The 8,453-nt window shown below is 40.2% G+C and overlaps 1 protein-coding gene across 1 annotated transcript in view; it reads left to right on the top strand.

The window, feature by feature from the left end:
• LOC307169581 (uncharacterized protein) overlaps positions 1-8,453 on the top strand; it is a gene marked incomplete at its 3' end in the record, with an annotated part of 99,209 nt that overhangs the window by 10,220 nt on the left and 80,536 nt on the right. The gene's annotated exons all lie outside the window — the stretch shown is intronic.

Raw genomic sequence — 8,453 nt, forward strand, 5'->3', positions numbered from 1 at the left:
CGGGGTTACCAGGCTCACTCCACCACTCAGCGATCCCTCTCACCAGAGTTTTAACCACGCTCACCAGTCACTAATCACACTCATCATCTGTGCCACATATAAGCACACAGTTCTCTCAGTGTCTGGGCTTGAACTAGGAAAGACTCTCAAAGTGATTTATCTACGTTTCCTGTTCGGCAAACAAGATTATCTACCCTGTGTTCTCTCCTCATGTTTCCCTGTGAAGTTTCCTGCGGATTAATACCAGTAGCACCTCACTGCAATACACGAGATCCAGGGGGCGGAGTTGGATCCAGATATAAGGGGTGGAGATTGGTAGGTTTAGGGGTGGGTTTCGGGATCAGGGAGTGGAGATGGGTAGGTTTAGTGGTGGGTTTAGGGATCAGGGGGTGGAGATGGGTAGGTTTAGGTATATGTAAGGTGGGAGGAGTTGGATCTGGATCCAACTCCTCCCCCTGGATTTCGTGTTCTGCAGTGAGGACCATCTCATTAATACCAGCACTACTTGCTCCTGTGTCAAGTTGCTCCGTCTATCTGCTGTCCATCCGCCAACCTGACAATCTGTGAGACAAAGACTGTGTTTATCATCTTTCTGCTTATCTTCATCATCAGTAACCTGATTCTCACCAGTTCACAGTGTCTGCTGTGTCCAAAATAAAGTGTTTATATGAATTCCCTTACTACCTGTCCAGTCTGTATTTCCTTTTAAAGCAAAGTATTATTATCACATATACAGTATACATCCTTGGGATATGTAATGAGACTGAGACTTACTCCATTGAGTGCTAGACGTAGTGCTTTAATCAAAACAATAACATCCCGTACAGCAGCTACTAGTCTGTGAACATTCATTATACAACAGCGCCCTCTTGTGTCCTGGAGATCTTATTATATCATTACATCTCCCCTTTTCTAAAGTGATTTAACAGAAATATATGGCAACAGTACTGAATAGAGTTTAACTTAAAATAACAGCATTTAAAAGTCAGGATGCTCTCTGTAACTTCCTCCTGTAAAGGAATACCATTTATAAAATGTAACATTCAGGAAGGCATTATTTAAGTAAGAACGTTCACAAGTAACCTGTAAGAGGATAACAAACGTTAGGGGTTGGAACTGTTCTTGGGTATCTGTAATTCAGTTAAGTTAATTCTCTCTGTTACAAGTTCAGTCTTTTTTGGGGTTTGGGTTTTCTGAATGTGTATCGTCTTTTTTTTCTCTCAGTGTTCTCTCCTTTCACCTCTGTACATGCAGGGGTGTCTTCCTCTGTTTTGATGAGCTCCCATCTATTTCGCCTGGACTGCTGTCCGTCTGCTTCCTAGGTATGACTGTTAGAGGTGTTGCAATACGAAGCTCGGGTGTTGGTTTTACTACTTTAGCTGGTCTCCACTGCTTGCCCTCACTGTGTCTCCTGGGCTGAGGGCTGGCAGCACGCGTGATCCTCTGTCATAGTAGTGTTTCTCTGTGTCTTGGTTGACCCTCATTATATCCTGCACCCCTTCCATTGTTCCTGGTTGGAGCAGTTTTTGTGTTGTGGGCAGTCTTATCTTTGTTCTGCGGCCCATAAGCAGCTGTGCAGGTGAGGGTAGTCCATCCAGGGGTGTATTTCGATAGTCCAGGAGGGCGAGGTGAGGGTCTCGTTTGTCAGCTTTGGCTTTCTTGAGAAGGCTTTTTGCTATTTGTACTCCCTTTTCAGCTTTCCCGTTGGATTGGGGGTATGTGGGAGATGATGTGGCATGTTTGAATCTGTACCCCTCACTGAACGTCCTGAATTTGGTGGAGGAATACTGTGTGCCGTTGTCAGAGCAGACTTCATCGGGTATGCCATGTCGGGAGAACTGCTGTTTGCAGATGTTGATGACTGACTGGCTTGTTATGGTGTTTAGCTTGCTTACTTCGATGAAGTTCGAATAGTAGTCAACCAGGACGAGGTAGTGTTCTCCATCGAGTTCGAAAATATCAGTAGCTACTTTTTGCCATGGCCTTTCCGGTATGTCATGCCCAATCATGGGCTCCTTTCTATTCTGCCTTCTGTAGGTGTTGCATATGGCACATCTTGAGACTGTGTCCTCTATCTGGGCTTCCCCGGCCAGAATATGACATCTCTTGCTAGCCTCCTCGTTTTTTCGATCCCTTGGTGGCTGGAGTGTACTTTTTTCAGCATCATCCTTCTCAGGGTGTTTGGTATCACTAGTTTGTTGTTGAAATATCAGTCCATCTTCTACTGTCATTTCACTCTTGTAGTCCCAGTACACTTTGGCCTCATCCGGTGTGTCTGATCTTTTATCTGGCCAGCCCTGGAGGATGAACTTTTTTGCTGCTGTGAGGGTTGGATCCTTCTCAGTTTCTGTGAGTATTTCCTGGAGTCTGGCGGGTGCTATGGGTAAGCACATCACTGCACACACTTGTACATCATCCTTGTTTTCATTTTCGTCTGTGTCTTTCAAAAAGTTCCTGCTCAGGGCATCAGCCACGTAATGTTCCTTTCCTTTTTTATATTCATCTACTTTCTTGGGGTCTGGCTTGAGTCCTTCAGCTGTTAGGGTGTGCCCCATGTATTTGACGACTTGTGCAGTGAATGTGCATTCTTCTGAGTTGAGTTTTATGTTCTTTTCTCTCACTCGCTCCAACACCCTTTTCAGCCTCTGGTTGTGCTGTTCTTCGTTTTCCCCCCATACGAGGATGTCATCAACGATTACCTCTACTCCGTCTATGTCCTCGAACATTTCAGTCATGAGTCTTTGAAATATTTCTCCAGCTGTATTTATTACGAAGGGTAGCCTTTTGTATGCGTAGCGACCGAAGGGGGTGTTAAAAGTGCACAGCGCTGAAATTGATTTATCCAACTTGACCTGCCAGTATCCACATTGAGCATCTAATGTGCTGAACACTTTAGCTCCTGCCATCCGAGCCATCACTTCTTCGATCGTCCTCATGGGGTAGTGTTCCCTTTCAATAGTGGCATTCAAGTCCTTGGGGTCCATGCATATCCGGATCTTCTGTTTTTCTGGTTTCCATACCCTGACCATGCTGCTTACCCACTGCCTGGGTTCTGTTACTTTTTCAATGACGTCCAGGTTTTCCATTCTTCTCAGTTCTGCCTTTACTTTGTCTCTCAATGCCACGGGGACCCTCCTTGGGGCATGGATGATGGGTTGTGCGTCTGCTCTGATCTTGATGTGCTGTTCTCCTTCAAAACAGCCCAGTCCATCAAACATGTCTGCATACATCTCCTGTATATCTTGACTTGGCCATGTCTTTACCTCACTGATGCGTTTTATGAGGCCAAGGCGTACGCAGGTTGTTAGTCCTAGTAGTGGTGTTGCACTCTGTTTTAAAACTTGGAATTCGACGTGATGTAATCTTTTTTTGTATTCTGTCAGCAACAGGCATTTTCCTATTGGCTTTAAGCATTGCCCTCCATAAGTCACTAACTTTGCTTTAGACTTCCCAAGTTGTGCACAAGTCTGTCTGTGGATTGATTCTGGTATGATATTGCATTAAGCTCCTGTGCCTATTTTAAATCTTATTTTCCTGTCATTTATTATAAGGTCTACTTCCCAGTCTTCACCATTATTTGATTTTACCATGTCTATAAACATTTCTTCTGAATCTGAGTCAGACTGTTCTTCTATCATGTGTACTGGCTTTTTTGTTGCATATGACAACGCTTTGGACATGCACTTGCTTGAAAAGTGATTCATTTTTCGCATTTTTCTCCATAGGCGGGACATTTCCCCCTCTGGTGGTCTTTGCCACAGTATTTACAGTCCTGTATCATGTTTTGCCTACGTGACGTGACAAATGACGTTTGAGATTTTTTCGCGCGCTCCCTTTTGACTTCATTGTCAACGCACTCAGCTTGTGCAGTTTGCAATTTTTCCATTTGCATGCGGTTCGCCTCCGCAGCGCGACATATAGACACAGCCTTGGGTAGATCTAAATCCATTGTTCTCAACAACTTGGCTCTTAGTTGGTCATCCCTTATTCCCACGAATATTCGGACTATTCTGTCTTTTATTAGACTGTCACATAAATGTCCGTACTCACATGACCTTGCCTTTGTTCTTAAGTCAGTAACGAACTGGTCTATGTTCTCATCGGGGGCCTGAACACGAGTGTTGAACACATGTCTCTCAAACGTTACATTCCTGTGGGGGGTAAAATGTTCCTCGAATTTCTCCAGTAGTACCTTGAGCTTTGTTCTGTCCTCCTGCTGCGTGAATCCAAAGGTGTTGTAAATTTCAAGAGCCTCATCCCCGATGACGTGCAGTAACGTGCTGCTTTGTACTTTTTGAGCTTTTCCTTCAATGTCTGTAGCGGTCATGTAAAGTTCGAATTTTTGTTTCCATTTCTTCCAATTGTCTGCGATATTTCCTTCCAATCTCAGAGGGTCTGGTGCTTTTAGTGCTTCCATTTTGGCGAAGATTTGTCCGTTCTGACACCATGTAATGAGACTGAGACTTACTCCATTGAGTGCTAGACCGTAGTGCTTTAATCAAAACAATAACATCCCGTACAGCAGCTACTAGTCTGTGAACATTCATTATACAACAGCGCCCTCTTGTGTCCTGGAGATCTTATTATATCATTACAGGATATATGAACATATACGTTTATACCATGTTTGAAGTTCATTATATATACATATATTAAAATGATTTATATAAATTTTATATGGTACTGTATGTTAAGGCCATATATGTGAACAATATTTGTCATTTATATATGCAAGTTTCTTCAAAGAACATAATGTGTAACATGTGGATGGTCACTCAAGATTGCACTTTACTGGGCCTGTCACAGACAAAACTGGGACAAACACAACCAAAAGCTGGTTAGTACACAGTGCATCAATGTTGCTCAGATGTCAGCAGCGAGAGAAGTGAGACTCTGCTGAAAATACATTTTTACAAAGTGATCGAGAACATAGTGGAATAAAACTCAAAATAAAGCATACATTAATGAAATAAAATGTAAAACACTGTCTCTGTTCTCATTTCTCATCAGTTCACATAAATACAGAAAAACTATGAACTAACCATCATTTTACATATTTTTGAAATACAGAAAGAGAAGAACACAGACCTAAAATGGCGCAGTTACACATTTCAGCATGTGCGAGCATACAGCACATGTGCTAATGCTAATACTCAATTCGGCTAATCTTTTTTTTACACAGAACATGACAAATCCAAATAAAACACAAACCTGGGACAAACACGACCAAAAGCTGGTTAGCACACAGTGCATCAACGTTGCTCAGAAGTCTTAAATGAAATAGTTTCAGAGTTCACAAGCAGGTTAACACACACTATTATCGTCACAAATTACACATATTTGACTCGACTGACAGAACTAGGAACTGACAGACAAATGAAGTAAACTTATGTGTAGTATAAAAGTCTATGTAACAATCTAAACTTAAAAAACAAATATATATATATATGACGCAGCGATCATTGATGCGACTTACCAGCAGCGAGAGATGTGAGACTCTGCTGGTGGTGACGTAACTCCACCAGCAATATCATGCACGCAAATGCGAGTGACACAACAGCCAATGTCGAGTTTTCCCAATTTATGTATGCATTTGACAGCAATATTTAACCTATGTTACATATGCGTATATTTAGTATGCTTATATATGATTTTCTATAGGTTTATACGAAATAGCCATAGTAAAATTAGTATATGTACAAGAGAGAGGCCCTGAAACTCTTAAAGGGATAGTTCACCCAAAATTGAAATTAGCAAATGATTTACTCACCCTGAAGTCATCCTAGGTGTATATGACATTCTTCTTTCAGACGAATACAATCTGACTTATTTAAAAAAAAATGTCCAGGCTCTTCCAAGCTTTATAATGGGAGTGAATGGCTGTTTGACTTTGGAAATCCATCAAAGCGCATCTATTCATGATTAAAGTCCTCGACACGGCTCTGTGGGGGTTAATAAAGGTCTTCTGAAGTGAAGCGGTGCATTTGTGTAAGAAAAATATCCATATTTAAAACTTTATCGACTAAACTAGCTTCCGGCAGACGTCCGTACGCATCGATTTACATCAAAAGAGTAACACTTGAACTTGACGCACAACATAATGTCGAATGCTGTTGCCCAGCCCTGTTTGTTTGAACCACGAGAGGCGTCAATTGCCGTCATTACGTTGTGCGTCAAGTTCAAGGAGAAACTAAGAAATGACAAAGTAATTATATTAATATATTATAACCTATAGACAGCATTCAAATGAAGTTTACTATCAATAAATGATAAAAGAATATGTAAGAACATAAACTAATATAAATATATTTATCCATCCCAAATCAAATCCTTGAAATCCATTCACTGTTATTCCACTTATTCCATTTGTTAGGAGAACAACTTTATTAGGAGGAAAACTTAATTGTATACCCTGATAAAAGCAACAGCAATTATAGTGATATGAAAATTTGATACTATATTATTATGATAACTTGCTTGCAATTGTCCTTCATTTGTAAGTCGCATTGGATAAAAATCTCTGCTAAATGTACATATAGAGCTTTCTAACATATACTGAATAAATCACATTCTTTTCTGTGGTTTTTTTTTTTTACAGTAGAGCTCAGAGCATACGGTCATCTTTGTCTCCACTGTATAAATTAAGTGTGATTGTGCAGCATTCAGAGGTAATTAATCAGAAGTACTTTATAGGCCGAAGTACTTCTTAATCAACATTTTCTATTGTCCGAGGTTTGGTGCAGTGGTTTTTCAATCCTGCTCACCGCACATTACCTCTTATCTGTCTCTTATCTGACAAACTCAGTGCAGTATGATCTGAATCTGGGGCCGTATTCACAAAAGTAGCTCCTAACTTAAGACTCCTAAAGACAGCCAGCTATTGTGTAGTAATTGAATATATAACGCTTTTCACAGTACAGCTGAACAAAACCTTGGGTCATCTCTTCACCACACCGCTACGCTTTTTTGGCTAAAGGTTGCAGGCTTATCTTCTAGTGGCTTTGGTTGACCTTCCTTCTCCTGTGTCCTATTCTTCTTCTGTAATTCAGTATGGCAGCACAGCTGAAAAGTTTGTTTAAAGAGCGCCCTCTACTGTACAGGCATGAATTTGCATTTCCTTCAGCTAGGAAGAGAGAGCAACAGCCAGCTGAGGTGAGAAAAAGCAATGCAAAAGTAATGAAACACAATAAAAAGTAACTAAAGCAATCAGTTATTTTTTTATGGAGTAACGCAACATACAAGTAACTTTTCCAACACTGTCTGTAACCTTAGACTAAAGATGTGGAATTTAAAGCCAGGAATGAAACAGCTTCTAGGTTTATAGGATTCATTACATCTATTACAATCAGATTCATTAATTATACAAATGAGGCTTTGACTTATGTAGATGCAACTAGCAAAATGATTGTGCAAAAAAGAATATTAGCAGAAAATGAGATGTGTGTACTATATTTGATGATACAGTATGTGCTGTACTTTCTTTCTAACCACACTACTTCAGAAGGATTTACTGAGGTTTTGACTAAAATGAAGGATCTACAAGATGAGGTATAGCAGATATCGGCCATCAAGGTATTGCAGGATCTTTCAGTTTCTTTGGACATTTTGCTCCATTGGGTAACTGCTATAATTATAATATAACTTTAACTATTATACTGTTGATTTTATTGTGTGGACCATGTATTATGCAATGTATTGAAACCAGACTTTCTGGTTTTGTGCAACTCAATAAACAATGCTTGTGAAAAGAGTATTTTTGGGAGGAGGACAGAATGATTGGTTACAATGAACTCTTAAATGTAAGGGAACAAATGAAGGTTTCGAGCCCTGAGGTCGTGCCGTACATGTTAGGGTTCGAGTTTGACTGATATGCATGGAAATGTAGCAAGTTATCTGATGCACTTGTCCTGCTGTAATGTAATGATATAAGGGCCTCAGATAACTGGACACAAGTTCACCTCCTCATCTATACAAGACTCAGATACTGTTTGCATTGCCTTTTTCTTCAGTTGTGTTGAAGTGGACACATCAGTCTTGAAAAGAGTCAAACTTCCACAAATATGATTTTGAGGTAAAACAAATACATGGTAAACAGAAGTACAATGCCTTATGATAATCTGATCATTTGTTTATTCAAGCAATTTTGAAAGTGTTTGTTCAATGAATATGCATAACAAGCAGATTATTTAAACTGTGTAGCTGACCAATAAACTGAGGAAGTAGAAGATTTGTGTTGCAATCTTCCCATTTGGGAACGCATAAAAAAGGATCTGAAACTGCATGAGCAGAACAACAGAGCAAAGTTTGTGGGAAAAGATTAACTAATGAATATTTTTTTCTTACAACTCGTGAGCATCTAGATTGAGATGACATGAATAATGACAAATCTTAAATAACAAATCGCCTTTCTTTCTGATTCTGGTGTGAAATGTGACCCAGGCATGACTCTTTAT

Source organism: Squalius cephalus (genome assembly GCF_949319135.1).
Source record: "Squalius cephalus genome assembly, chromosome: 13".
Lineage (NCBI taxonomy): Eukaryota > Metazoa > Chordata > Actinopteri > Cypriniformes > Leuciscidae > Squalius > Squalius cephalus.